Genomic DNA, 6738 nt, shown 5'->3' with positions numbered 1-6738 from the left:
TGGCAACCATCTACACTGAGGTGACAAAAGTCATCGAATACCTCCTAATATCGTTTCGGACCTCCTTTTGCCAGCCATAGTGCAGCAGTCTGATTTGGGATGGACTCATCAAGTCGTTGGAAGTCCGATGCAGAAATATTGAGCCATGTTGCCACTATAGCAGTCCATAACTGCAAAAGTGTTGCCAGTACAGGATGTTGTGCAAGAACTGATCTCTCGATTATGTCCCCCAAATGTGCGATGGGAACCATGTCGGGCGATTTGGGTGGCCAAATCATTCGCTCGAATTGTCCAAAATGTTCTTCAAACCAATCGCGAACAACTGTTGCCTATGACATGGCGCACTGTCATCCATAAAAACTGCATCGTTATTTGGGAACAAATGGTTTCCAAGTTGTCGAACATAACCATTTCTAGTCAATGATCGGTTCAGTTGGACCAAAGGACCCAATCTATTCCATGTAAATACAACCCATAGAATTATGGAGCCACTACCAGCTTGCACAGTGCCTTGTTGACACAACTTGGCCGGCCGGAGTGGTTCAAAAATGGTTCTGAGCACTATGGGACTTAACATCTTAGGTCATCAGTCCCCTAGAACTTAGAACTACTTAAACCTAACTAACCTAAGGACATCACACACATCCATGCCCGAGGCAGGATTCGAACCTGCGACCGTAGCAGTCGCACGGTTCCTGACTGAGCGCCTAGAACCGCGAGACCACCGCGGCCGGCCGGTCGGAGTGGCCGAGCGGTTCTAGGCGCTTCAGTCTGGAACCGCGCGACAGCTCTGGCCGCAGGTTCGAATCCTGCCTCGGGCATGGATGCGTGTGATGTCCTTAGGTTAGTTAGGTTTAAGTAATTCTAAGTTCTAGGGGACTGATGACCTCCGCTGTTAAGTTCCATAGTGCTCAGAGCCATTTGAACCATTTGAACACAACTTGGGTCGATGGCTTCGTCGGGTCTGTGACACACGCGAACCCTACCATCAGTTCTTACCAACTGAAATCGGGATTCATCTGATCAGGCCACGGTCTTCCAGTCGTCTAGGGACTAGCCGCTATGGTCACGAGCCCAGGAGAAAAGCTGCCGGCGATGCCATGCTATTAGCAAAGGCACTCGCCTCGGTCGTCTGCTGCCACAGCCGATTAACGACAAATTTCGTCACACTGTCCTAACGGATACTTTCGTCGTACGTTCCACATTGATTTCTGCGGTTATGTCACTCAGTGTTGCTTGCCGGTTAGCAATGACAATCCTACGCAAACGCCGCTGCACTCGGTCGTTAAGTGAAGGCCGACCACCACTGCGTTGATTGTGGTGAGGGGTAGTGCCTGAAATTTGGTACTTTCGGCACACGCTTGAACGCTGTGTGTCTCGGAATACTGAATTACCTAAGGATTTCTGAAATGAAATGTCCCATGCATCTGGCACCAACTACCGATCCCCGTTCAAAGTCTACTAATTCCCGTCATGCAGCCGTTATCACATCGGAAACCTTTTGACATGAGTTACACGAGTACAAATGGTGGTTGCGCCAATGTACTACCCTTTTATACCTTGTGTACCCGATACTATCGCCGTCTGTATATCTGCACGTCGCTATCCCATGACTTTTGTCACCTCAGTGTATACTGACCATTCGGCTATGGAGGCGGACATACCAAAGGACTCCAGGCAATTTTTTCTCACCTATTTATTTCCTTCACTGTCCACACATTGTTGTCTCCAACTGCCCCAAATAAAAACACTCTTCAACTGGGCCTACGACTTCATTATTATGCTATACTTTACAGTGTGTCCATTTGACGTTAGTTTACTATCATTGTATTGCTTTCAGCCCTACTTTCCAACTTGGTCTATCAAGTTCTTCAGCTTGTTGTGGACGCCTGTCTATACTAGAGGCAAACTGTAAATTTTATCAGCAAAACAAATGTGATTCAGGTACTGTTCGTTAACATATTTCAGTTTCCTAGTTTAAGTATCTAAAAACTTCTTCCAGGACTGAAAGAGAAAATATTTGGTGATGTGGATTCTCCTTGCCAGACTCCTTTCGCGCCGGCCGGGGTGGCCGAGTCGTTCTAGGTGCTACAGTCTGGAACCGCGCGACCGCTACGGTCGCAGGTTCGAATCCTGCCTCGGGTATGGGTGTGTGTGATGTCCTTAGGTTAGTTAGGTTTAAGTAGTTCTAAGTTCTAGGGGACTGATGACCTCAGAAGTTAAGTCCAATAGTGCTCAGAGCCAATTGGAAAATTTGACTCCTCTAGCCCACACAGTTATCATCAAGTCTAATTGAAACTTTAGCCTTGACTTACGTATTTTCTGTAAACTAACATATACAAAAAAGGCATTTTGTCAAACCGGGGTCTACTCCGCTGGAGAGTAGATGTCATCTTCTCTACCTCGGCCAATTCTCTAGCGGTTCTCCTTTTCAGATGTGTCACACGATTTTTGTCTACTTATGTCGTCATATTTTGGAAGCGTATTAGTTCTAGCAATTTATTACCCGTGTTGCCACTTTATTGGGTGAACTATACCACTTTTTAAAACACTTTTCAAGATGAGCACGTAATGAGCTACTCAATATGACGACACCCGTACCTTAGCACTGATGCTGCAACACTGCAGTGAGTGTGTACCTGTCTGCAACTATGTCTGCAGGCTACATGAACAATAACGACCTCACCCTATTTCGTAGTGGTGGCTGCATAAGTGTTAGAAGCCAGCTTGGTGGTCACACTCTAGCAGCGTATGCTGTTGAGTGGCATACCGGACAAATGGAAGTGTAATAATTTTATACGCCGTTGTATACAAAATGTGAATTCTGTTACTATGTCTTGAAATTAATTTTGAACAGCAAACGCTGAAACAGGGGGATTACAGCCAGATATACTGCTCCTCTATTCCACATGTCGGGAAGGGCAGTCCACGTCCACATGTACCGAGGAATATGCCGTTCCTTGTGGAACAATGTGGACCACCGCCTTCTTGACCTACGTCTGACATATCATCTACTGAATATGTATGAGATATGTACAAAATTGTCTCCATCTTTTTGTCAAACCGAATGAGAGTAAAACTCGAGCTTTCGACGATAATCTCCTTCGCCTCCGTCGGTAGCCGCTGATTGTCGTAACTGCTGCTGTGATGGCTTGATGTAACGACCAATAGATCTATAATAGGTCAACTTACGTCATATTGATGTCATGCTGTCGATGTCTGGTGATACTAATGGCGCACCCGCTTCCATTGGAACGTAAACAAACCCCAGAGAAGATAAAAGAGCTGTTGCACATGGTTAAGGATTGTCTTGGCCTCAAGGGAATTTATAAAGTCCCTTTCTAGTACAGAACCAACTTTGTCAATTAACGTATCGTTTCAGAACGCGGTATAAAACATCAACAGCATAATAAAAATCATGACTTACAAAAACCAGCGGCTGCTGAGCACAGCTTCACAAAGAAACGGGAAGTTATGTTCAATGTTAAAAATATCTTCTCCCATTCGTCAGCCAACTTGGACCCTATCAACAAAGAGGAATTGCGATTCACAGAACGAGAAATAAGCCCACCAGACAAGAAATAAATTTCACCCCTCCACCTTCCTCCCTATCAGAACCAGAAGACAAGCCTCTAGTCTTCATATCTCTGGCCTTGATAATGATCTCAGTTCGGCGAACAAGAGAATCCGCAATCTTCCTGAGGTATGCTGCGAGCCAGCTGAAGCCAATCATTGATGATCAGAACCCACAGAATCACCAAAGGGTGAGGATGCTGATTGCTACGGTTCACCTCCTGTTCCAAATAGACTGAGACATTCTCTATGAAATCGATAATTGCTGATATAGCGGGCCAGTCGACATGCGACAGAGTACCTGAATGTTCTTCAAACTAGGAAATGATGCCTTCGTCCCTGTGAACATCTTCGAAGATGGGAGTGTCCATAGCATACTCATCATGAAGATGTTGAGGAAAGTGCAGCACCTGGTCATCAGGAATGTCGAAGTAAACATCCTGGTTCATGTTTATTGTAATCTGAACGAATGGGTCCAAGTCGTGATACGAAAAACTCCCCCAAAACTCGCAGAACCACTTCCAGCATGAACTAAATGCTCCACACGTTACGGACTGAACACCTCATTGGGTCGTCAGTTCACTCGATGCCTTGTGTCATTTGAAAATAGATAAAATCACGAAGCTTCAGAGCACGCTACATGCCTTCAATAAGATAATGTCCATGAAACGTGCAGCTTTATGTGCCGCTGTGAGCAATGGCCTTTTGCGAGGTAGCCAACTCTGTCTGTTGCATGCAGTTTCCTCCTCAATGTTCGCTCAGAAACTGGTTGAAATAGAAGTAATTCCTGTTGATTTTGAAACCGACTGTCACTGACAAGGCATGGCACTCGAGTCAGCCGCTTTCAAAAAATGGTTCAGATGGCTCTGAGCACTATGGGACTTAACATCTATGGTCATCAGTCCCCTAGAACTTATAACTACTTAAACCTAACTAACCTAAGGACATCACACATCACCCAGCCATCACGAGGCAGAGAAAATCCCTGACCCCGCCGGGAATCGAACCCGGGAACCCGGGCGCGGGAAGCGAGAACGCTACCGCACGACCACGAGCTGCGGGCCAGCCGCTTTGAGTCAAGATCATTTTACGACCAATTTACTCGCACCGTGTAACGTGGTTGCTAGTGGTAAACTACTCCATCTAGACGCACTGGAATGTGTGCGTTTATACACAAACAAATCAGACAAAGTAATTCACGCTGTGGTCACGGGTAGACCCAAACGCAATAGTTACGTCATGTCATTCTGTCATGTCTGCACGTCGACCTATGATAATACGCTGATTCCGTAAAACCAATTGGCACACACACACACACACACACACACACACACACACACACACACACACACCACTTCACTGCCATGTCTTACGTCAGCCGTGGAGGGTGACGTGACCGCCTGGTACCACCATCTAGACCTGCGTGCCAGACATCACGAGGGTCGCCTGTATCACCTTTACTCGTTCCTTCCCGGAAGTACTCGATACAGTACATTTCATTGAGTACTTCATTGTAGTATTTTTCGGTCGCTACAATTCTCTTCAGTTTGGCAGAATCGTGGCGTCAGCGCTGATGATGATGTTTGGTTTGTGGGGCGCATGACACCCGTTCAAGTTCAGTGTTGAGCCATTGACTCAGTTTTTTATTACAGAGGGCAGCTAACCCTCTGACCGAACACGCTGAGCTACCGTGCCGGTTACTAGACCAAGAGCTATGGACGGCGTCAGCGCTGTTTACCTTTCGGCATTTGTGAGTGGTATGAAGGAGGTTCAAAAGTCCAGTGGATGTCTGCACCAAAAGGAGGCAGTCTAGCGACCTATAGTCGTAAGCCTTTAAAAATGAATTGCAGTGACAGAAGAGAGGGATGAGAATTCTCAGTATCTATTACGCAGTCGCATAAGCGACGAGTACCGTAAATTTCTAGGAAACGATATTACAATACCATGCAAAAAGACTTCAAAGATTTAATTGACAATGAAAGAGCAAAGAATTACAACAATCGACAGATGGGATTCATTGTTCTTCTCTGCCTCGTGATGGCTGGGTGTTGTGTGCTGTCCTTAGGTTAGTTAGGTTTAAGTAGTTCTAAGTTCTAGGGGACTGATGACCATAGATGTTAAGTCCCATAGTGCTCAGAGCCATTTGAACCATTTGATTCATTGTTCAGTACATCAAGAAGCACTTTGTTCTAAATTTGCGGCTTGCAGCACATGAAGAACAGTAAAATTCCTGATGTCGCAGGTATTATTCAACTGTCAGTTTAGACTGTTTTCGATGGAACTCAACGAAGAGAAAGGAGATTTTATACATTACTAAGAGAACGTTGGTTAAATCAAGGGACAAGCCTCGAGCGATCTTTCCATTTAAAACTCGCTGTTGTTGAATTTATGAAGGAAAAAGGAGTGTAGGAACAAAAATTAGAACTTCCGCAACGGATTGCAGTCCTCACATTTTAAGTGGACTGCACATTGCCCACAGGAAGACATGGCAAGGAAAGAAACAATTTCTTTCTTGATTGATGGGGATGCATTCAAAATGAAAATCGCGTTATAGAAGGGACCAGTCCATTCCCTAAGCTCACTGCCATTAAAGAAAACGCGAGGTTTGAGGAAATCATTGTGGCCTTGATAGAATTACAAAGCTCTCCGTCATCAGGCCACATGTGGCCCACCGGGTCCATCCGACCGCCGTGTCATCCTCAGATGAGGATGCTGATAGGAGGGGCGTGTGGTCAGCACACCGCTCTCCCGGTCGTTGTGATGGTTTTCTTTGACCAGAGCCGCTACTATTCGGTCGAGTAGCTCCTCAATTGGCATCACGAGGCTGAGTGCACCCCGAAAAATGGTAACAGCGCATGGCGGCCCGGATGGTCACCCATCCAAGTGCCGGCCACGTCCGACAGCGCTTAACTTCGGTGATCTGACGGGAACCGGTGTATCCACTGCGGCAAGGCCGTAAAGAATTACAAAGGTAGTTCATAAATGTTTTGAGGACAATGTCAATCATACATCTTTTTTCGAGACCGTTTGTCATTTCAATTGAAAGCGCCCCTGTGGATGTGCAAGGTTATTCCCGTTTTAATGACAAACCCTTTTGCGTTAAAACTGTGCAGGACGTCTACATTGCTTTCCTTAGGTATAGTGCTACAATATTTCGATCGACAT

The 6738-nt window shown here is 45.9% G+C and overlaps 1 pseudogene; it reads right to left on the bottom strand.

Moving 5' to 3' along the window:
- Positions 1 to 6416: 6416 nt before the first annotated feature.
- On the bottom strand, positions 6417 to 6534 carry LOC126185773 (5S ribosomal RNA; annotated as a pseudogene).
- Positions 6535 to 6738: the final 204 nt, after the last annotated feature.

This window comes from Schistocerca cancellata, chromosome 4 (assembly GCF_023864275.1).
Source record: "Schistocerca cancellata isolate TAMUIC-IGC-003103 chromosome 4, iqSchCanc2.1, whole genome shotgun sequence".
Lineage (NCBI taxonomy): Eukaryota > Metazoa > Arthropoda > Insecta > Orthoptera > Acrididae > Schistocerca > Schistocerca cancellata.
The sequence above is the reverse complement of the archived record's forward strand: the minus strand, read 5'-3'. Positions and strand labels throughout refer to the sequence as shown.